This window comes from Prionailurus viverrinus, chromosome C1 (genome assembly GCF_022837055.1).
Source record: "Prionailurus viverrinus isolate Anna chromosome C1, UM_Priviv_1.0, whole genome shotgun sequence".
In the NCBI taxonomy this organism is placed as follows: domain Eukaryota; kingdom Metazoa; phylum Chordata; class Mammalia; order Carnivora; family Felidae; genus Prionailurus; species Prionailurus viverrinus.
The window spans coordinates 77,173,282-77,198,309 of record NC_062568.1 but is presented as its reverse complement, the minus strand read 5'-3'; the positions used below and the strand labels follow the sequence as shown (position 1 = coordinate 77,198,309).

General features: G+C 40.4%; 1 protein-coding gene across 5 annotated transcripts in view; it reads left to right on the top strand.

Moving 5' to 3' along the window:
* Positions 1–25,028, top strand: part of LYPD6B (LY6/PLAUR domain containing 6B) — a 175,947-nt gene that overhangs the window by 7,361 nt on the left and 143,558 nt on the right. The gene's annotated exons all lie outside the window — the stretch shown is intronic.

The following is a 25,028-nucleotide window of genomic DNA, read 5'->3' as shown; positions in this document are numbered from 1 at the left end:
CCAGCTTTCTTTTTGCTAATGTTTGCATCCTGTATCTTATTTTTTTACTTTTAATTTGCCTATGTCTGTATATTTAAAGCAGGTTTCTTGTAGACCTCAGATAGTTGGGTCTTACTTTTTTGACCAATCTGACAATATCTGTCTTTTAACTGGTGTGCTAAACCATTCACATTTACTATGCAATTAAACTTAATTAAGATCATCCATTTTTCTGCTGTTCTTTTTTTCTTTCTTTTTCCTATTTCTTTTGTAATGCTTATTTATTTTTGAGAGAGAGAGGGGGAGAGAGAGAGCGCGAGAGAGAGAGAGAGAGAGAGAGAGAGAGAGAAAGAGAGCCAAAGTTGGATGCTTAACCAACTGAGCCACCCAGGTGCCCTTTCTTTTTCCTATTGAGTCCTTTTTATGATTCCCTTTTATCTCCACTGTGGACTTCTTATTTATGTTTCTTTAACATTTTTAAGTGATTATGCTAAAATGTGTGTGTCTATATAAATAAATACATATATATATCTGTAATTCATCAGAATCTGCTTTCAAATTATAGTAAACTGTTTCCCATGTAGTGTAAGGACCTTAACAACAGTATATTTCTAATCCTTCTCTTCTATCCTTCGTGCTTATGGTTATCATCATTTTTTCTTTTACATGTGCTGTAAATAAAACATTGCTATTATTTTTGCTTTAGACCAGGAGTTAGCAAACTTTTTGTCCAAAGGACCAGAAAGTAAATATTTTTGGCTTTGAGGCCACATTTGTTCTCTGCTGCATATTTTCTTTTTTTCTTCAACAACCCTTAAAAAATATAAAAATTATTCTTAGTTCGCAGGTGATACTAAAAGAGACTATGGGCTGTATTTGGCTTATAAACCATAGTTTGCTGACTCCTGCTTTAAACATTCAGTTATCTTTTGTAGCAATTACAAATAAGAAAAAGATGAATTGTTTTTGACTTTCATTTATTCCATTTCCAGCACCCTTCAGGTCTTAGTGTAGATCCAAGTTTCTGACATTATATTCCTTCTGTGTGAAAAACTTCATTTAGCCTTCCTTGTAGCGTAGGTGTCCTGGCCATGAATTCTCTGCTTTTGTTTGTCTATGACCATCCTTATTTCTCCTTTATTTTTGAAAGATATTTTCACTGGTATAGTATTTTGGGTTGACAGTTTATTTTTTCTTTTAGCACCTTAAAGATATTGCTTCATTATCTTTTTACTTGCATGCCTTCTGACAAGATGTCTTCTGTAATCCTTATATTTGTTTTTATATTTAATGTTTCATTTGTTTCCCACTGCATTGAAGATTTTTTTTTACCTTGGTTTTCAGCTGTTTTAATATGCTATACCTCTCTGTGTGTGTATGTGTGTGTATGTGTGTGTATGTGTGTGTATGTGTGTGGCATGTGTGCACATTCTTGGGATTCATCCTGCTTGGTGTTCTTGAGCTTCTTGGATCTGTGGTTTGGTATCTGTCATTAATTTTAGAAAATTCTCAACAACTATTTCTTCAAATATTTTTTTCTGCTCCATTCCCTTTTCTACTTCTAAAATTTGATTACACCTAGGTTAGAAGTTTTGATTTGTTCCACAGCTACTGAACACTTTTGTCTTGTTTGTTTCATTCTTTTTTTTTCTTCTTGTTTTAGTTTGGGTAGTTCTGTTGGCCTATTTTCAAATTCACTGATTCTTTCCTTGGCTGTGTCAAATCTGCGGAAGCATGTTGAATGCAGTCTTCATTTCTGTTACTGTGCTTGCCTTTCAAGTTATTTCATTTAATTCTCTTTTACAGCTCCTATCTTCCTGTTAAAATTATACATTTGATCTTTCATGTTGTCCGCCTTTACAATTAATTAAAGCTATTTAAAATTTAGTGTCTGATAGCTTCAACATTTGTGCTATCTCTGAGTCTGGTTCGGTTAGTTGCCATATCTCTTGGCAGTGTTGTTTTTCTCTTGCTTTTTGCATGCTCTGTATGTTTTGTTGAGAACTGGACATCTTGTACAGTATGTGAGAGACTGAGATAGTTTTTTTTTAATTTTTATTTTTAGAAAGAGAGAGTGAGCGGGAGAGGGGCAGAGGGGGAGAGAGAGAGAGAGAGAGAGAGAGAGAGAGAGAGACAGAATCCCAAGCAAGCTCTGCACTCAGCGCAGATCCCAATGTGAGGCTCCATCTCACAAACCATGAAATCACGACCTGAACCAAAATCAAGAGTCAGAGACTCAACCACCTGAGCCTCCCAGATGCCTCCCAGTTTTTATGTGTGGAAATAGGAGTGCCTTTCTATTATTTCTGCTAGACCTTTAGTGTGGGGGGTTGATCGCTATAGTCAGGAGTTGAACTGGATTTGAGGTTTGTTGTTGGTATGGTTATTCTCAGTGTACCACACACTTTAAATTCCTCCTGTGATAGTTTGCTTTTAGAGTTGGGGCTGGTTTGTCAGCGTCAGCCTTTGCACTGTGCCTCAGAGTGGTCTGTCTCTGTGCTCTTTCAACTTTTCTAGAAGTACTTTGTTGTTATTTGTTACTGGATGTGTGTTAGCCAGTGTCCAGATACATCTGTCTCAGGGACACAAGTGCTTGCCTTCTTTCTTCCTGTGGATATTTGGTTCTCCTCAGATTTAGGGCTAGTTTGTTTCCCTGTGACCTCAGCTTTCTAGTGGATTCAAGAAGGTTCTGGACTTGCCCTTTATCTGGCTTTTTATTTGTTGTGAGCATCAGAGTGATGCTCTTTTCAGCTCTTTACACCCTGAGCAGGAATTAAAAGCCTTGGTATAATGTTTTCTAGCCCTTTTTTTTTAATGATCTTCATGTAAGACCTGGGGCTGTTTCCCTTCCCTCTGTGCTTTATAAAATGTCATTTATACATTTTATATCTACAAATCAGTGGTTCTCAACTCTTATTTTGAAGAACATTAAACAAAATATAAATTTTGGGTGCCAGTGTTTTAATTAATACATGTTGGGACCCAGGTATGGGTGTCTTTTAAAACCTTCCCAGGTAATTCTGATATACATCCAGGCTGAGAACCATGGTCTTAAAACTTTTCCTTTCACAGAGGTATTATTCCAGCATAAGCAACCAAATAAAATTCAGGCTATATACATTCACCCTTGTGACTCCATGAAATTATTTTCTCCTAATTGTGTGTTCAGTGATAGTTAATTGCCTGTGATCTAGACTGATAGTCTCGTAGAATAGGAAGGGAGCAGAGTTCTTCTTAATGCACTTTCTACTTAAATGAATATTCTCCATGACAATCTATAGCTTTGGTGGCACTGCTTGAAGTCTTCTGGGGGCTGGAAACTCCAGTGTGAGATAGTTTTACTTGTTAGAGGTGTTTTCTTTCTATTGACTAGAAGTATATCCATTTACAATCTCCCAAATAGTTTGCCTAATTCACAGCCTTGCAAGCTGTATGAAAAATATCTGTTTGCACGATCTACTGTGTGTTCACATGTGCATGCATACACACACACTCATACTCGTGACGGGTCTTTTATGAAACAGCATTTACTCGAAGTCTTGTACCTCTAGATTGATTTCATGACTCTCCAATGGGCTGTTTTTTGCAGTGTGGAAAATGCTCATCCAGCCCATCTTTCACTAGACAAGCTTTCATTCCGAAGGCTTCAAGACAGCTCCCCTGGTACCTCAGAGTTTTCCTGTGTGTGGTGTGATGCTGGTTCCTTTAGCTGAGTTTCAGCTTCCTCGCTGCTCCAGCCAGTGTCATGCATTAGTTGGGCTGCAATGTCTAGTGTCCTCTGCAAATTGGTGGCTGAGTTAAGAGGCCAGGGCTCTTCAGGAGGGCAGATCAGTTCAGAGTAGAAGAAGGTTCTTTGTCTTTTTCTAGACACCATTTCTAGTCCTGTGGTCCCAATTTAGCGGGAGGTAAATCGAATGGTTCTTGAGGAACATTGTTGATGGCTTTGTAATTGTTATGTGTCCTCCCACGTTTTCATGTTAATCAGGCATTATCCTAATTAGCTCTATTTGCATCTTGATTTTCTGAGAGACTATGAACTCCTTTGAGGTCAAGAAGAATATTTCATTCTTTTTGTCCATAGTGATCAGCCCAATAAAATTAATTCGTTGAAATAACCTCAGAAAATGATACTCCCAGTCAAGAAACTTTGGCCTTTTAGCATTATTGCCTTGCTAACGGTTGTGCTATCAGCCTTACCTACTTACCGACATACAGCTTGATAGCCGTGTATTTCCTTTGGGAAATAGATAAATTGGGTAATTCTTAATTTAATTTTTTTAAGACAGAGAGAGAGAGAGAGAGTGCATCAAGGGAGGGGCAGAGGGAGAGGGAGAGGGAGAGAATCCCAAGCAGGCTTCACGCTCAGTGTGGACCCTGATGCAGGGCTCAGATCTCACGACCATGAGATCAGGACCTAAGCCAAGATCAAGAGTCGGATGCTTAACTGACTGAGGCACTCAGGTGCCCCTAGATAAACTGGGTAATTTAGATGAACTTGTCACCTTAGTAGTCATGCATAAGACACTGTGGCAGGTACTCAGTGAGATGCATAGTATTTTACAGCTTATAGCTTGACTGGGGACACAGGACATGCAAGGTGGATGTCATGAGTACTGTAGTGGTTATGTGCCCCTAGAGGTCACAGAGGAAAGAAAGGTCACACAGGTGGTCAGGAAAGACTTGATTTGGGCCTTGAAGGTAAGTAAGCATCCAACACATGGAATGGAAGGTGTTTTGGGGAGGGAGGATTTGGAGAGAGGAGTAAGCTATTTTAGTAGTCTCCCAAGCTCTACAAAATCTCTGCTGTCTCTGGGAGTGACTTGGATCCATAGGATCTGAGAGAAACTATAGGTAAAATATGGAAGAAAATCTAATTTAAATGGTTTCTATAGCAAGGACAGACACCCACGGAAGGTGATATGCAGAGTGCCCCTCATCCCTGCCCCCCAGGTCTGAGCCTTCAGGGACTCTGACTCTGACGAATGTAGTTTATGTGTCTGTATCTCTGGGACTACTCGTCATCACGAGGTTCAGCTTTCCAGAGGTCATTTCAGGGATGGTAGCCTTAGCAGTGCCTCTTTGTGACTTCCATCAAGTTTTGGAGCCACCATCCATAGCCAGTGACCTAAATTTTTTTCTACTTTCCCTTCTCTGAGGCCTTTTGAACAGATGTTATATGTAAGTGATGAATCACTAAATTCTACTCCTGAAATTATTATTACACTGTATGTTAACTAACTTGGATTTAAATAAACTTAAAAATTAAAAAAAAAAAAAGAAATGTACATTCTTAAAGTATGCCACATCTACCATTCTTTTTTTTTTTTTTTCTTTTTTTGAGAGTGAGAGAGGGCGCAAGTGAGTGAGGGACAGTGAGAGACTCCCCTGCAGCCTCCACAATGTCAGTGCAGAGCCCAAAGCGCGGCTCGACTGCGCCCGAAGTAGGGCTGAAACTCTTGAACCGCGAGATCCTGACTTGAGCCGAAACCAAGAGTCGGTTGCTTAACGGGCTCAGCCACCCAGGCACCCCCATCTACCACTCTTCAAGATCAACTTCGTCTAGGAGACTGTCTTCTGAGTATTCTTGTTGGTAGTGAAACAGTGACACTGTCAAAATAATGCACAATTGGTGTCTTATTGAAAACATTCATTTGGGGACTATTTGCTATGATGGAAATAGGGATGGAAGTACATTAGGAAAAAGGCACTGTGTGTGTTACTTGTCCTTGAGCAAGGGGTGGGGACTACAGTTCTTAAGCAATAACAAGAATTAGAGCAAAAGGGAGGGTTGTGAGTCACCGCCTGCTGTGCTGTACTGCAGGGTAGGTATTAGCATTACCGAGCAATGATACATCATACATTTCTCTTAGAATCCAGTGCTGGAATGGTAGTTGATCTCCTGGGAAGAACTGGGAAATAAAACAGTAGAGATCTAGATAATTCTTATATTTCTCTTTTTGCCTTGGCAGCCAGGAAGCCCAGAGCCAAATGCAAAAATACTCAACTGTAGTAATAATTTTATTTCAAGTTCCGAGTACAGAGATTTCCTGCCTTAAGTTATATGATTTTACCTTAAAAAAATTTTTTTTTCTTATTACCATGGTGATACATGTTCATTATAGAAACTGTGGAAAATAATAGATTACCCCACTAATCAGCTGTTTTCCCACCACACAATAATAGCCACTGGTTTTTTTTTTTTTTTGAAGTTTATTTATTTATTGAGAGAGAGAGAGAGGGAGAGAGAGAGAATGCACAAGTGGAGGAGGGGCAGAGAGAGAGGGAGAGAGAGAGAGAATCCCAGTGCAGGTTCCACACCACTAGTGCAGAGCCCAACACGGGACTAGAACCCATGAACCATGAGATCATGACCTGAGCCAAAGTTGGACACTTAACCGACTGAGCCACCCAGGTGCTCCAACAATCACTGTTTTAACCATTCTCATTTCTTCTAAGCATGTATGTATACCGCCTACGCATGAAATGATACCTTTCATACTGTATTAAAACTCTTTTTTTTTAGCTTACCTTTATAATCATATTCCATGTCATTATATATTCATGTGAAACATTATTTGTGATGGCTGGTATATTGATATCTTCATCATGAGGATGTATCGTACACATTTAGTTTGAACTCAGCTTTTTGCCATTATAAACAACTCTGTCATGTATGTTCTTATAGCTAAATCTCTGAGCACATCCAAAATTATTTCCTTAGAATATAATTTCTTTTTTTTTTTTATTTTATTTTGGAGGAGAGGGCAGAGAGAGAGAGAGAGAGAGAGAGAGAGAGAGAATCCTAAGCAGGCTGCATGCCCAGCGGGGAGCCCAAAACGGGGCTTAATCCCACAATCCTGGGATCATGACCTGAGCTGAAATTGAGTTGGATGCTCAACCGACTGAGCCATCCAGGTGCCCCTAGAATTTCTAGAAGTGACATAATTAAATAATTAAATAAAATAAATAATATTTTTAAGGTCCTAGATATATATTTCTGTGCTGCCTGCAGAAAGCATGAACTAATCTATTGTATCACCTCAAGTTTTGAGAGTGCCTCTTCCCCAAGCCTCCTCCAGTACCAGGATTATTATTTGTGAAAATCTGTATTAGGAAGCAGGATTACTGGCTTTTGGTCAGGTGTGGAGGATTTGGAAGGACCCCATAAAACAACTATGAATCTGGACAAAATGAACAGCCTGTCACTCTGGTAATCTATCAAAGGCATATAACAATCTGGGAAGCATTTATTCTTGAAAAACTGCTGAACTTCGGGAAAGAACAGTAGGAGTCTACGGCAATCTTGCCTGCCCAGCTCGGTGGGCTCAGAGGTGGGCTCCTCAGTGAGGGAGACTGTGCAGACCAGCCCCTGTGCTGCCCAGATCACAGGGACTCGCTCAGTTTGCAGTGTCGGGCAATGTCTGTGCCTTCAGGGTATTTCCAATATTCTGATCTCGTAAACTACTTTGCAGATAATCTTTATAGCTAAAGTTGTGGCATTAGTAATTATTGATGGAGGGTACATTCTTAGACTTTGAATTATGGGATCAAATTCTATACCTTTTTTCAAAACTGTCTTTCAAGACATTTTACCAGTGAACACTTTCACCAGCCGTATATGCACATATCTTACCATAATTATTTTTAAATTGAGATAAACATACATCCCATACAATGTACCCTTTTAAAGTATACAGTTCAGGGGCACCTGGGTGGCCCAGTTGGGTAAACATCCAACTTTGGCTCAGGTCATGATCTCACGGTTCGTGGGTTCGAGCCCTGTGTCAGGCTCTGTGCTGACAGCTCAGAGCCTGGAGCCTGCTTCAGATTCTGTCTCCCTCGCTCTGCCCCTCCCCCACTCATGCCGTGTCTCTGTCTCAAAAATAAGTAAAACATTAAAAATTTTTAAAAAAATAAAGTATATAATTCAGTGGTTTTTAGTATATTCACAAAGTTGTAAATTATCATCAACATTATCTAATTCCAAGATGTTTTCATAACTTAACAAAGAAATCTCATACTCATTAGCAATCATTCCCCATTGCTTCCTCTCAGCCCCCGGGCAGCCATTTTCATGGATTTTCCTATTTTGGACATTGCATATAAGTGGAATCAGTTACGTGATCTTTTGTGTCTAGTTAGACTAGACTAGTTTTACTTAATATGATGTTTTCAAGATTTAAGTTTAATAATGTTTTCAAGGTGATAGCATAAATCAGGACTTCATTCTTTTTTATGATTGAAAAGTATTCTATAGTATGGATATAACACATTCTGTTTATCTACTCATCTTGATGGAGGTTTGGGTAGTTTCCATTTTTGGACTATTATGAATCATGCTTCTATGAACATTCATGCACAAGTTTTTTGTGTGGACATGTGTTTTGGGGTCTCTTTGGTATACACTTGGAATTGCTGGATCATATGGTAATTCTGTTTAACTTTTTGAGGAACCTCCAAATTGTTTCCACAGATGTTGTGCCATTTTACATTCCTGTCAGCGATGTTGTGAGGGTTCCAATACCCTCACATCTTCGCCAACACTGTTTATTGTCTAACTTGATGCTTATGGCCATCTTTGTGAGTATGAAGTAGTATCTCTTTGCAGTTCCAATTTGCATTTTCCTAATAACCTATGACGTCGAGCATCTTTCATGTGCTTATTGGCCATTTGTGTATCTTCTTGGGAGAAATATTTACTCAGGTCCTTTGCTGATTTTTTAATCCAGTAGTTTGTTTTTTTACTGTAGAGTTGTAAGAATTCTTTATATGTTCTGGTACTAGACCCTTATCAGATATACGATTTGCAAATATCTTGCCTCCTCCTGTACATTGTCTTTTCATTCCCTTGATAGTATCCTTTGAAATGCAAATGTTTTAATTTTGATAACATCCTATTTATTTTTTCCTTTTTTCACTTGTGCTTTTGGTGTCATAGCCAAGAAACCATTGCCTAATCCAAAGTCACAAAGGTTTACACCTATATTTTCTTCTAAGATTTTGTAGTTTTAGCTCTTCTGTTTAGATATTTGAAATATTTTGAGTTAATTTTTGTATATGGTGTGAGTTAGGGATCCAAAATCCTCTTGCATGTAGCCAGCCAGTTGTTCCAGCACCATTTATTGAAAAAAGTATTATTTCCCCCTTTGATTGTCATAGCTTGTCAAAAATTGGTTGACAATAAATATATATAATTTACTTCTGTTAATCTCAATTCTATTCGGTTGATTTGTATGTCTGTCCTTATGCCAGTACCACCTAATCTTGATTGTTGTTGCTTTGTAGCAGTTTTGTTACTGGGAAATGTAAATTTTCCAACTTTGTTCTTGTTCAGTATTGTTTTGTATATTCTGGGTCCCTTATATTTTCATATGAATTTTAGGATTAGTTTGTTAAATTCTGCAAGAAGCCAGCTGGGATTTTGATAGAGATTGCATTGAATCTATAGACAATTGAGGATAATTGCCATTTTAACAATATTAAGTCTTTCGATAATGAACATGGGATATTTTTCTAGTTATTTTGGTCTTCTTTAATTTCTTTCAATAACGTTTGGTAACTTTCAGTGTTGAAGTCTTGTACTTCTTTTGTTAAATTTATTACTGAGCCTTTAAATTTTGTTACTGAGCATTTAAATTTTCTTAAATTTATTACTGACCATATTTTTTTTCTAGTGCCGTGCCAATGAAACTGCCTTAATTTCATTTTTGGATTGTTTGCTAGTAGTGCCTAAAAGTGCAATTGATTCTTAGGTTTTGATCATGTATCCTGAAACCTTGCTGAACTTGGCGATTAGCTTTACTGGTGTTTTAGTGAATTCATTAGGATTTTCTCTATGTGAGATAGTGTTATCTGCAAATAGAGATAATTTTGCTTCTTTCTTTCCAATATAGATGCTTTTTATTTCTTTTTCTTGCCTCATTGCCTTGGCTAGAAGCAAGAATACAATGTTAAATAGAAGTGGTGAGAGCAGACATCCTTGTGTTGTTCCTGTGTTAAGTTCCTGATTAACAAGGTGGTCAGTATTATTTACGCTACTTTATGACTCTTTTTATAATCTTCAGAATGTGAGTGATGGAACAAGAGCTGCTGCCTGGTTTCTCCTAGGGAAGGAACAAACAAGAATTGCCTTGTTCTCTGCATTTGAAGGCTTGGCATGGTAGCTAATAGGAAAAAGAAAATTTAATTGAGGAATTTATTCATGTGACATTAGGTGCCAAGGAGTTTGATTAATGCTTTCTAGGATAGAAGCATTCATTATTTAAAAATAAAACTTAAATTTTCCCTGCTAGTTTTTTTTTTTTTTTCCTCCTGCCTTTCCATATGCTTGGCCCACTGTATGCTGCAGGTACTGTTCTGGGATGACAAAGAAGAGTTAAATGCACACTGTGTCTTCAGGATGCTCATTGAAAAGTCTTGGAGGGAACAGGAAATAGGAAGTTTAACATTCTGGCAAGCGGTTTCTATCCAGGGTAACCTGTCAGAAGGAAACGGGTAACATGTGGGTTCCTTCTTGGAGTTTTTGGGTCTCAGTTTGTTGATGGAACATTCACTTTTTACTCCACAGAATCCAAGAATTATAGAGCTGGAGGCTTGGAAATCCTTTTATCCAATGCAACATTGTTTCAATTGGAGGAACCTCTTACCTTATTCAACAGTTGCTGTTCTCTCCCATCAGCAAGTCTTTTTCTGAAATGTTTTATCTCACACACACATATACACACACCCCCTCACACAGCATTTTCCAGCGGGAGGCAGGCCATGTTTAGCCCACTTCTTGGCTCTGTTTATTGCGTCTGGTGATGGAACAGGAGCCGTGGTGCTCATCTTCAGTATGACTCATCTAGGATTCCTGCTTCCTCTTGACTCAGCATTGTCCTTTCCATGGGTGCTTATGACGTGGAACTGACAAGGATGGGGACGTTATCCGACCCCAGATCTGAGTTACTCAGAAAGCTTGCAGGAGGCTGCCTGTTCTATTTTATTGTACTTTGAATTTTCTTTGTAAAGAGCATATTCCATTTTAACCTTGTCAATTCAGGAGATTAAGGAGGATGCATATAAAGTCATACCTGTATGCTCACTGTGAAGTCATCTTTTCAGAAAAGAATGAAAGTGGTTATTAGCAAAAGCAATGAAATAGGCACACACCTTAGCAAAGTTTACAGTTTTTATTTTGTAAGTTAAGTCAGAATTGTATGCTACATATGTTTCCATTTTTACTTTGCTATTTAAAAAGAAACCTTTTATTCCAGCTTTATTATTTATTATTACAATTAAAATAACATCAGGTTACTTTTTATCATCCCACTGGTAAAATGGAATGTGAACCTTACGGTCTTAGGCTACAAAAGGAAATGAATTGTCCCCACAAACCTTTCAAGTTTAATTAACTTTTAAACAAATTTGAAGTTCTAGTTTCCTTTTTTCCTTTTTTATTACAAGGCATTTTTTCTTTTGATTACGTGAGGGGGTGAGATAAGGATGCAGAACTGCTTTCTGGTTCACATTGTTTACTGCATATGATACAGCAGACAATTCAATCAGAAGGGAAATAGGAAAATAACTACTCTATTTGTGCCTTGTAAGCGGTTTGTACAGTCCCCTCCAGTCCCTACGATTAAATGTTGGCTTCTCTCCTTGCAGGCGTCTAAAATGAAATTAGAAAGTGAAGCAGGCAGCATTTTAAGACCAAACACAAATACCGTGTAGGGACAAACCCAGCAAATTGAAGAATGCCGGCATTGCAGGTGGTCATTTGATTCAGGGCTGAGAGAATGCCACGGAAAAGGAGAGGGGATGGGAGCAGGTCCTGAGAAAGTTCTAGGTCGTTGAAAAGCCTCTGGCTATTTGTCCATGTTGAGGGTGGCTTGGGGTGGCGAGAGGTGGGGATCGATTGGTGTTTACAGCAGAGCTCTCCCTAATACATATGGTAAACACACCAGTGAAACATACTGTCACTAAGTTACTCATTACCTCAGTCTAAGCCCTAGAATGGCCCTGGGACTTGCTCATGGGAAGGGGGTAGTTTAGGGTGTGGAGGGCCCTTTCTAGGAAAGGGGGTGGCAGTGTGTAGAGGAAAGAGTGTTTGGACTGGCAATCAGGAACCTGAATCCTGTACTTGGTCCTTCTGCCTTCAGACCATCTGACATTGGATGTGTCACCTTACCTCTCTGAACCATGGTTTCCATACTGCAAGATGCAGGTTTGGACTAAATCTGTGATGTCCAATCCACATTCCCAAGCCTCCACCGAGCCATCTCAGAGGCTGTCCCTGCACCAACAGTCGGGGTTCCTGGCCCCTGCTTCCCAAAGGGAGCAGCCTCAGTTTCCTCCCTTCTGCAAGCTGTTGTGTGAACAAAGTGGTCACCAGAAAATGTTTGAAAACTCCTGGATGGCCTGATCTCAAAGATCTTATGGTTCTTGCATTCCCTTCGTCTATAACTTGGACATCCGGTCCTAGCTGCAGGTGGCAGCCATCAAGGAACACCCATTATTCTGGTCTTTCCCACCTTTCCCAGGAGACACAAACAACAGAAGCCCCATTCTTTAGTCACAGCAAAGCTGCAGGTTGGAGAGGGGTGTGTGCATATAGGATTTCAGCCTGAGACCTCAGGAGCCCACCATTTCTTCCCTCCTATTGGTATAGATTCTCTGTGGCTCCAAGATCAGGGCCTGGGTAATGTAAGTGGCCAGGAGACGTGATTTTTTTTTTTAACGTTTTATTTTTAAAATTTTTTTGAGAAAGTGCAAGAGGGGAGGAGCTGAGAGAGGGGATCAGAGGATCTGAAAGGGGCTCTGTGGTGACAGCAATGAGCCTGATGTGGGGCTTGAACTCACGAACCACAAGATCATGCCCTGAGCTGAAGTTGGACACTCCCCTGATGGAGCCACCCAGGTGCTCCTGGAGACGTGTGATTTTGAGGGCACCTGTTGCCTCCATCTTGTGGCACTTGTCAGCTCTCCACAGGTGCTGTGAGGTTGCCCAGCTCTGAATCTTTACTGGGTGTCCCTGAGGTTAAGGAATAATAACCACCTGTCAGCTGCAAGTTGGGATTCTGAAAGCCGCCTCTCCTGGGAGTCACTCGCTGGTTCGGGTTAAATAAGCCTTTTCTCCCCATGTCAAGTCATTACTTATCTGGGCCCTGTCTTGGGAATCTTTTCCTTTCACTCCTTAGGAATGTGCCTCCCTCTGCCACAAGCTTACCTCCATCTCTTTTGAAACCAGACTGTGTGCACTTCTGTGTTGCCAGGAGTGAGTGAAGTAAGGGAGTAAGCCTTCAATTTCCCTTCTGTTTCAAGCAAATATAGTGCCTTTTGTTACTCGTCCCAAGACGCTCTGGTGAACACAGAAGCCTGCGAGGAAAGGTTTGGCAGAGGAAGCCGTCATGAAAGAACTATTTTAATTGAAGAATATATAGCTGGAGACCCAGGGGTGTTGAGCAGTTTAATTAATGTTTATTAGAAACGAGACTTGCTATTTAAAAATGAAACTTTAAACCTCCTGTCTCCATATCCATTTCTCCCTCATGTCACTGCTCCTTTTGCCCCCTTTTTAATTTAGCAAACATTTATCGAGCTCCCACGATGAGACTAGGCACCTTGTTAAACACTGGGCTGAAAAAGATGAGTAAGACCTAGGCCTTGCCCTTAAGGAGCTCATGGCTAGGCTCAGAAATAGCTAAGCAGATGGTAATAGCACAAAGTGGTCCATGCTCTTTGGAGAAGGTCCTGGAAGCTGGGAGAACACTCAGGATGAGCAGCCAGCCACATGCTCTTAGCTGGGGACAGGAAGTGGTTTCTGCAGGAGGAACCCTAGGGACCTGTATTCTAGAACTAGGGGGGAGGGCATTCTGGGCAGCGGGAGCAGTGGGTCCTACGTGCGAGGGAGCTGGGGAGTTTGGTGAAGTGTAGGGGCTTAGTGTGGTTGGTTGGGGCAGACCTTGAGGGAGGGGTGAGGGGGAGAGAGCAGGAGCCTGGATGGGATAAGCAGGGATCAGGCTGTGAATGACCTGGAATATTTTACTAATGTGCTTGTCAATTTGGATTTTACCCCAAGGTATGGGAAGCCACAGCTAAATTTTAGGCAGCTTGGGACAGGAGGTTTGCAAGCCTGTTTAGCGTGGCAGTTATGAGCAAGTGCTCTGGATGCAAGTGAATGGGGTTGAACCCTGCCTTTACCACCTTTTAGCTGTAGGTAGGCTCCTTAACTGTGTCTCTGTTGACTCACCTTTAAAATAGGGATAAAATTCCTATCTGTCCTATACGGTTCTTGTGAGGAATTAATAACTAAATTTACCTTAAGGTCTCATAAAAATGGGTGTATAGTAAGCACTTATTAAAATTTAGTTATCATTTTTTGGGGGTGGGGGCATACTGTGTTTTGCGTGAGCAGTCACCTTATTATTCATTAAGGCTCCTGCAATTGCGGCTGGCTCTGGGGCTTGGCTGATCTTAGCTGGGCTTCACTGAGCAGTTGTGCTTCAAGCTATGGCCCTGCTGGGAATGCCGTTTGGGTTTTCATCGGCTTCAGGTGGCATCTAAGCTGAGGGCAGCTCTTGCCAAGGCAGTGGCAGAACTGGAAGGGGTAAGAGGAGGAAACCTGCAAGGCTTCTTAACGCCTGGGTTCTTTCCAGCCAAAGCCATTCACAGGCCAAGCCTGAAATCAAGAGGCAAGCGATTATTTTGACTCCCATCAGTGGGAGGAGCTGCACAGCTACTTGGGGAAGGGCATGAACACAGGGAAGGCCGAGGGACCGAGGTCAACAGTGTGAGATTCTGCAGGCTGCTCTCGTGTCTCCTGCAACTGCGACTTCCAAGGGGTTGCTCCGTGAGGAGTAAAGTCAGCACTCAGCCTGGGCAAACCTGAACCCCAGGGGCCTGGCTTCAATTAGCGACTGCCCTGCCCTCGTCCCAGTGCTGACCTCCAGGCCTTGCAAATGCATTGTTTCTCCCGCTTCTCAGAGTCTTTGGAGGAGACCGCACATTGTAGTGGTGTGGGTTTGACTCTAGACTCTGTGGGATGAAACAGGGATGCTAATTTTCTCCCATAATATGCATCGGAAAGGAGCAGAGGTGTTTCTACAGGATTGTTCCGCAGCCTCTCAGACTTCGCAGGCTGCAGTGATATTCTGGAACATGGTTTGTAGCAGATATGAACAGCAATGAGGAGGCTTACTGCTTAAACCCAAGAGTACACTAGGTGTGTGTTTATATGTGTTTTTAGATGCCTCTCTCCTGATACAATGGAAGGAATTGTGTTTTCCCTGGGTTCCCTGGCATTTGCTTTCTATTCCCTGGGAACCTCCTGTGAGGCGTGCCTGCCTCTCCAGTGGACACCCGTAGGCAAATGCTGAGAGAGAGGCAAGGGAGAGGCAGTCTGGTTAGTGTTTATGAGGATGTAACTCTGCCCCGGTCTCCCATACTCCTCGGGGCTTGGGAGCAGGATAGGGACAGTGGTGGGAGGAGTCAGATACAGTTGCTTTGCCAACGTGTAAGATAATCTCTCTGCTTTTCCTGGGCCTCCTTCTGCTGCCTGACAGACACATCCATTCTTCTCCAACAGAGAAGAGAGAAACAGGGACGGCGAGATGTTCTTATAGGTTAGACTTTTCTGTTTTATGTATGAGAAAGAAGTATATTATGAAATTAAATATCAAATTTCTTAACATGCTAGTCCTTTATTAGATTAAAAAATTAAGCAAGATCTCTAAAATTACACTTAATTATGCATAGTATCACACTGAGCAATCGTTTTAGAAATGGGGAGGAAATACTAAAATTTTTTGGTAATGAAAACACCACTGGAAATAACAAGTAAAACATTTAGCAGTATGATTGACATCTATAAAATGCTCAGTAAATTGTAGCACTGATGATGATGATGATGATGAGCATAGTGTCTAGAGAACTGGTCCCTTCATGAGTGTAGGGGACTACAGACAGAGATTACAGGGCTGAGGACTCTCACCCACTGCCTTGCTCCAGAGGAACCTCTCTCACACTTTCCTTCCCTACATGGAAAAACAACAGGCAAATGGACCCAGAAAAGCTCAGGTTCTAAAACCAAGCCAAGTGGCTGTGTACTTTAACGAGTTACAATTTTTCTTTTTTCTTGAAATGTTTTTTTTTTCTAAAAGGCACAATTCAAAATAGTCAGTGCAAGAACAGACATGCTGAAAGCCTAATGGTGCAATTCTATTTTGTTGAGTCAAAAAATAGGACTGGATAATGACGAGTCGTAGCTATGCAAATGAAAAGAAAGATCATCATGTCTTGTGCTTCAGGGTGTGAGTTGATGGCAAAAATCTGTCCATGTTACTTAGTAGGAGAGATGAATTCAGATGAAAACATTCAGTGGCATATTATATATATATATATATATATATATATATATATATGTATAATTTTTTTCCCCTTAAGCACTATTTATGGCTGAAATGCTAAAATAGTTGGTCCATTGTTAGCCTTTCCTGGGTGTCTACTGTGGGCAAGGCTCAGCAAACGAGTCCATCTTTCCTTCCTTCCTTCCTTCTCCAATAAACATAGCCTTTGCTTTCCAGGAGCTTATATGTTAATGGAAATGGCAAGATGCAGACATTAGAAATGGAAAAAAAAACACATCCAAATTTATATAGTACATACTGTGTATGGTAGGTTTCTAATATATCTGGAGGGAAAATCAATAGAGTGAAAATGATAGTTCTAAATCTTCACTAAATTAAGCAATGAATTCTTCAACTTCTTTTATTTTTTGTGTTTTCAGGCCATGGGGCATTCTTTTCAGGTGTATTGGGGTGAGAATAACATTGTGACCCAAGAAGTAGACCCTACCCATAAAATAAGCAGAGAATTCAACCAACGGTTGGTGACTCAGCTACCATGTACTTCTATGCCTTACAAATGTATTTTCAAAGCCTTCGACTAAATGGGAAGAACTAATTTTAAATAGCAATTATTACTTAGCTGACTGATGCCCCATTGAAGATGAAATGGCTTGATGATGACGATGATTTCATTTGTTTATAATCTTTTACTGAGATTTCTTATGAAACTACTATGTATATTTGGGTTTTTCCTTTGAAGTTTTTGTACTTGTTATTTAAAAAGTGAACTGGAATAATTTCCTAACTACGTATAACACCAATGTGCTAAAGTTTTCAAAATAAGGCAATGAGGAGGCATTGTCTAATAGATTAATTAAGACATGCTTTGGACATAATGAGATATCACTTTGTACCCCACCAAACATAGGATATCTTACAAATAAAGTCCAGAGGGTTGAATATTACAAATTGAATAATAGAAAAGCTAGCAGAAAATATTTATTAGGTCTGCCTAGGAATGACGATTTTTATGGCTTTAAAGCAAGAGAAGCAACCAGTGAAGAAAAAGCAAATTCACTTGCATATATTAAAATTTAAAACTTCTATATAAATGAAGAGACAACAGACTGGGAAAATTCACATTACATTTGTGACACATAAATGATTAATATGTGTCATAACTTGAATATATAACTTACTCAAATATATAAGAAAAGGGCTGGGGCCCTAAAGAGAGATGTAAAATATAATAGCTACCATTTATTGAGTATTTTTTATGCCTGCATAGATTTACAAAATCAGATTATAGTGATTGTTTTACATACAGAGTGTTTTTTAACGAGCTTTTCTCACATGCCCAGACTATGTTACTAATTAGTCTTCTAAAACATGGTGTTCAGTGGTTACAAACTATTTCACTGGTAAAGAAGTACAGCCCAATTTTACTTAACTAAGTTTTTAATGCTGGATGTTAAGGTTCTAGAAATATAACTTAAGGTGATTTTTCTAGTGTCTCTTCTACTTGTGAAGCCATGGCTGTTGTTAGAGCCATGATTATGGAAAAATACATCTCAGTGAATGAAATAGTGATTTACAAAGAAGCACATTCTATACAGTTTTTATCAACAATTTTATAGGTAGCATCTGCCACTGAAACCTGGTTTAGCAAGAAAGGAAATATCATTTGGGATCCCATGCTTTACACAACGTGCCATCATATTTACTGAAGGCCTTAGTGAAAGAGACACGTTAATTACCATCCCTGTGAGCAACTCTAGGATAGCAATGACTTGAGTATTCTACGAGGGCACTTTGTCAAGCATGTCATTCCCTTATCTTGTTTTTATAGCAGAGGAATCAAGGCACTAGAGAAATATCTTTGAGGTCACACAAGTTAACAGCAGGTAAACATTAGAACCAGCAGCTCCAGAATTCCCACTGTGTGTAATTACTTCACTGCAGGCAGGAAATGACAGCATTGGGGATAAATGGCATTGTGTTTAGGGACATGGAGGCTGGTGGGAATTCTCTGTGCTCTTCTGAGTGGTTCATTAAGTTAGTTTCTTGCTGAGGTTCTCAGTGCACAGAACTTGGAGGCCTCTCAGCCAGGGACCTTCTTCCTTAGGGTGAAAGGAATCCCCCCACGGTCACCCTCTATTGCTTTGATGGGTTGTCAAGGTGGAGGATATTGGGTGTGGACCTGAGTCATTTCTTAGGCAGTGCAATCTCTTACTGAGGCTTTACGGAGTTTGTGAGCATGTTTTTTGCTGTTAGCTCCTGATGGACCCTGAGGTGGCAAGAAGTACGAGGTTGGTAGTGAAAGGGCAGGCACTGTTCTGACTCCTTACAAGTTCACCCCTTTTCCCGTGCTCCAGAGTTCTCAGAGTCGCCTGGCAAGTGCTGGTAAGCTCATGGAGGGCATGTTTGCCTTGTTTTGTCTCCCTGTGAATGACAGATTTTGAATTTGTGGACTGCCTCCTATTCGTAGGTATCTAACAAAATCATCGTAGGAAACAATGTGGTTGAAAAGTACCACCAAGAGATTTGGTATGTTTGTGGATTCTAGGGTGTTCAGAGACTGTCTGCCATGCTTGGGACAAAGGCTGGTTCCATTGGTTGCTTTGACAAACTCATTCGGTCCTGGAATCATGATGATCTTAATTTCATTGACACCCCCCTTTTAAAGAACATAGCTAAGTATTTAATCACCAAGCGTTCACCAGAGCGAGGACTCTATGCCCTTGCTTTAGAATGTTGAAAGAAGGTGAAATTCTGAGTTCATTTTCTCTTTGTTCAGCCTAGAATGAGCTTGGCATGCTTCCTGGGAGAACACAGGCTGGACTCTACTTACTTCCTGTTGCTTCAAACCTGGCTACACCAAGTGAGGTCTGCAGACTGGCAGTGTCAGTATCACCTGAGAGTGTGTTAGAAGTGCACCTCCTCAGGTCCCATCACCTGTGTTTCTTTCATTAATTAAAAAAAAAAATTTAAATTTATTTATTTTGAGAGAGAGTGTGCACAAGCAGGGGAGAGGCAGAGAGGAGAGAGAGAATCCGAAGCAGGCTCCACTGTCTCAGCACAGAGCCCGATGCGGGGCTCGAACCCATGAACCATGAGATCATGATCTCAGCTAAAATCCAGAGTCAGATGCTTAACCGACTGAACCACCCAGGCACCCCAAACAAACAACACCCCAGAAAGCATAAGACATGCTCAAGTATAAGAAGCACTGGTATAGAGCATCTGAGTTGTTTAACTGTGGAAGGTAGCTTTCTCAGTGCTGAATCCTTTCTCCTGGTCATATTTTTCATGTGTACATTTTGACCCTTAATAAACATGTTAGTTCTTTGACATTTTAATAATTTAAACATCTTTCTAAAATTTGCTTTTTATTAGAAATTACCACATTCTTATTATAGAAGCTTCAGAAAATACAGAAAAGTGAGCATAAGGAGCAATTTATCCCTCAAGTACACTTATTCATAACATTTAAAGGGACATTTTCTGTCTTCTCTATGCATATTTTTTTTAAAACTTCATGTTTCTGTTCCCCACCCCCCCTCCCCTGCCCACCAATTGTAGACCTTCTATATTATGCTTGTGGAAAATAAAGGAAAGAGGAAAACATGAGAGACAGAAACCATCCTTTATATACAGGTGTTTGGGGGTTACATAGTATTATGACACAGTATTTCACTCTTTGCTTCTTTCTTTTGGTTTTAGAGGATCTTCTCAGATAATCTCTGTTTTTAGTTCTTATGAGACTTACAGGTTCTGTTCTTATTTTTTATTTATTTTTAACATTTATTTATTTTTGAGAGAGAGAGAGTGGGAACAGGAGAGGGGCAGAGAGATAAGGGAACAGAGAATCTGAAGCAGGCTCTCCCAGCGCAGAGCCTGATGTGGGGCTCAAACTCACGAACCATGAGGTCATGACTTGAGCTGAAGTCAGACGCTTAACCGACTGTGCCACCCAGGTGGCCCTCCACTTATTTTTTAAAATTTTATGTAATTTAAATAGATTTCTATTTATTAATTTTATATAATCTATTTTATAATCATTAATGCTTCAAATAGTTATTTCCCGGTTAGAATGGAGAATTTGTTAACTTCTTTGTGCAATTGAAAAATTTAATTGACTACTTGCCATTGGGGCATTGTTTTATATTATTTATGAATCCTCTTTGACCAGAATCTTCTTGGTGAGTAGCACAGCCTTTGCTTTTGACAATGTGTAACTACCCTGCTCTCAACTTGCCTGATAGGTTGTCTTCTGAAGGAGAAAAGGAGGGACTGGTTGGATTCCAAGATTCAATGATACCAAGAGAAAATCCTTTTTTTTCTTAGGTTTACTGAGTAGAAACTTCTAGATGATTGGGGAACACCACTGCAAGGAAGCAGGGTTTTGTTACTTGGGTTCTTTGCTGAGGCTGGAAAAATGGAAGACAATCTTTGTCCAAATTTCTGCTTTTTTAGGTAGTCTGGGAATAAATTGGCATGTGACTTTTAACATCTGTAGAATAACTGGCTTCAGCGTTTGAGGCAGGGCAGGGGACATCTGGTTGTGATTTTCCCTGTAACATCGTTACCATGCTTTGTTTTGAAATACATCATTGCCCTTGATATTGCAGAATGTATTATGTTAAGTAAAGAATTCACTGCATTTTTTATGTCCATGGACTAGACTCTTTCCCCAAGTCTGGTTGTTGCAAGTGTACTTCATACAGTTTACCATCCAGAGGAACACAGTTCAGAAGCTAAAGTAACTAACAGGTATTTCCAAATTTCGAACTTTATTTGACTTTTTTCAGAGAATATTAATAGGGATTTAATGTATATTTCTAAAAATTCTAAGTAATATCTGTAAAAATTCTCTCCCATCTCTCCTGCCTCGCACCGTTCCAGATCACCTCGTACCTTTCTGAAGTTCCAGTCACATCTTTACCTGCAGTCTTTATTATGTAGATCGCTTTAGTCCTACTGACTTCTTTTAGTTTTCTTTCTGATAATTTCCAACTAGAGATAGTCATGAAATGACCCACCAACAGGAGTTTGTCCATTTTGTGGGTGGGGAGGGGGTGTGGCCTTGAAGAACCTGATGGGGGAAGGATTGTGACTAGTGATTAATAATAGCTGTTTTCTGTTACACATGCTTCAGAGTATGCCCTGTGGTCCGTGCTTGTTGCCTTGGTGACACAGACTGTGTGTTCTTTAAGAACAGTGGAGTCACTGCACCGAACTATTGAGAATTTATGAGTGTTTTTTCATTGGAATACTGTTTACGAGATGCACGAAACTGGTTGATTAGGACTGAATGGAATTGAAAGATAGCAGATCTTAAGGTACCACCCCCAAACCCTGCTGTGTCACAGATCTTGGCTGATAGCATCTTCTTCATGTTGAGAAGCTGGTTGGGCAGGAAGGATGTGTGGTCTGGATATTGCATTAGCCAGCTTGGCATTTAAACTTGCCAAAGACTTTTGGGGCATTGCAACATTTAAAAAAATGTCCCTGTGGTAAATTTCAATGCTTTTCTCTACTGTAATTCTGCATGTTATTCTTTTATACCAGCGTGACATCTTTTTATAACATTGTTGCACATCTAGTTGCCCATGGTGCTAAGCTGTGTTCTCCACTGTGGTGCTCGGTCCCAGTTCTATAGAAGCTACTCTCAAAGCCACAAACAGTTTTCATTTTTATTAATAGAAACTTAGGATTTTTTCCCCAGGCAAATATGTTGGCTTTTTCTTTCTCTTTTCTTTTCTTTTGTAGGTTGGCTTTTTTTCTTCTTTTTGTTGTTCTCTTGAAATATAGAGATATGCATTTTTTGAAGAATAACTACTGTGGAGTTTTAAGTAAATGAAAATTGGTAAATGGGTGGCTTTTCTCTGTGATGGATAAACAGGTATGTGTTTTAGAAGCATACATCTCGCTCTCTGCTTCTCTCTGATTTTGTTTCTTACATCTCTCCCTGTGAATGTTAGGCTCCAGCCACACTGGCTTCTTTGATGTTCCCCAACATGCCAGCCGTGATCTGCCACAGGACCTTTGTATTTAATGCTGTCTTGAATGCTCTTCCCCATTTATCTGCAAAGCTGGCTCCTTCCCACTCTTCAGACTCAAATATGAGCTTCTCACTGTTCTTGGCTACCTGTAATTTCATCTGTAATTTCACCCCCTTCTTTTGGCCCGGTAATATTTTACATCCTGCTTCCTTCTTTTTTCTTTTCTTCTCCTTACCGCTTGTTAGCATTTAACACAGTACAGTTGACTCATGAACAACAAGGGGGTTAGGGATACCAACCCCTGGGCTGAAAAACCATGTTTAACTTCTGACTCCCCCAGAACTTAACTACTAATAGCCCACTGTTGACCAGAAGCCTTACTGATAACATAAGCATTCGATTAACACATATTTTGTATGTTATGTATATTGTTCAGTATATATATAATGTCAAGAATATCATAAGAAAGAGAAAATATGTTTACAGTACTGTACTGTATTGAAGAAAATCCACATGTAAGTGGACCAGAGAAGTTAAAACCTGCTGTAGTTCAAGGTCCAGCTGTATAAATTTTACTTATTGTTGATCTCTCTTTGTCTCTCATTAGAGTATAACTTTCCTGAGGGCATGGTAGGGTTTATTCCCTCTTGTATTCCCAGTGCCTAGAATGGTGCCTGTACCATCGAATGACTATGATGTCATCACATAAAGTAGTTGATAAATGAAGGCTGGAGGGAAGGAAGAAAGGCTGTGAGTGACTCTTGTTGGCTTCCCCCTGTCATAATTGACCTCCCCCACATTTTAGACAACCCAGTGTAAGCTAGCAATCAGCCCACTCCCTACACGGCACAGCCTGATCTTGAGGTAAATTTGGAGGCTCCCAGGTTCTGGCAGTCTTCACGGTTGGTGAATTGTCATTAGTATTTGGTGTATAGAGGCATGTTCCGTGAAACCAGTAAACGCCCCCTCTCTACACGGTTCTACTATTTCATACATTTCCAAGAAGTCAACAGGTAGTAATAGATACAGCCTGATTGATTTCTGGAAGGGTAAAGACAGAGTGTATTTGCTGTGAGATAGGTAAATGGAATCTTTGGCACTGAGATTCCATTATCTTTTCTCCACGGATAAAAGGTGTATGACTTACTGACCATTTAATCCCACACACAGCATTAACAGTAGTGATAGGTGAGGGGTGTGTGAGGAGAGGGACTTGTAAATAAGAAGATGATAGGAGTGTAAAACCCAGTTTGGCAGGGTCTGCCTGGGATTTTTCTGAGTCCCTGGCAATACTTAATTAACTGCAAACATTCTATTCAAGATAAGACTATAACAGTTGCCTTGGGGAAAATTCTTTTGAGTCAATATTTGTTTGATCTTTCATATAGTATTTTGGCTCTGCTGTTCGTGCTATAGCAAAGTTCCTATTATAAATGCCATTTTCAAGGACTTGCTGTATTTACACATCAGGTCAGTCCTGGAAGGATTAGAATCACTGTTTAAATAGAGACTCTAAGGAGTTTCAAACAAATCTTTAACAGTGGAAACCTTATGTTTCAGCCAGTTGACAAATAATTATTAAAAACTGGGTTAAGTGGTTCGGGGGATCTCAAAATACAGAATAAGATCTTTGCCCTCAGTTGGCTTATAATCTAGCTGTGGGAATAAGGCTTTAATCAGTCTATGTGAGACAAGATTTATGTGCTAAATAATAATGATGGCTACATTGCTGGATGACAAATAGCACTGAGCACGGTCTTAGGGGTTTTCTAACCACGAACTCACTCATGTTGTCTTTCCAGTAGCCCAGTGAGGCAGGCGCTACTGGCTTAGAGTGAATTTTGCATAAATAGACAGTGCTGTGGGAGTTTGGAGAAAGGGGGACCAGGGAAGCAGAAACACGTGAAGGAAAACTTTTAGAAGGACGTCTCTCAATCTACATCTGAAAACCGGGAATGGCTGTGTAAGGGGAAGGAGGAAAAAAAAGGGCATAATGGGCATTTGTTGCTTTTGCTTGTAAAATCGTTTGTGTCTCTTGAAAGTTCTTTTAGTCTTCCTAGACTCTCAGCACACGTGCTTCTGCTGAAGGGGGCTATAAACAAATACGTAGGCAAAACATACAGGAGGTCAGTGTGATAAGTGCTTTGAGGAAAAACAAAGACAGAAAAAGGAAAGAGTGCTGAGGTGGTGGAGGAGGGGATCTGTAATTTTAAATAGGGTGCTCAGGGAACACTAACTGAGGCATTTGAGTGAAGATTGGAGGAGAGAGAAAGAGCTCTCCTGTGGGAAGAGCTTTTTAGGCCAAGGGAATGGTGGGTGCAAAGGCCCTGGGGTGGCAACTTCCCTGATTTGTTCAAGAAACATCAGAGTGGGGCACCTGGGTGGCGCAGTCGGTTAAGCGTCCGACTTCAGCCAGGTCACGATCTCGCGGTCCGGGAGTTCGAGCCCCGCGTCAGGCTCTGGGCTGATGGCTCGGAGCCTGGAGCCTGTTTCCGATTCTGTGTCTCCCTGTCTCTCTGCCCCTCCCCCGTTCATGCTCTGTCTCTCTCTGTCCCAAAAATTAATAAACGTTGAAAAAAAAAAAAAGAAGAAGAAACATCAGAGTGGCTACAGAATACTAAGCAGGGAGGAGAATGGTAGCAGGTGACGTCTTCATAGGCAATGCATGCCTCGTCACCATTGCTTTTGGTGGTGCTGTGATGTAGGAGGAGCTGGTGAG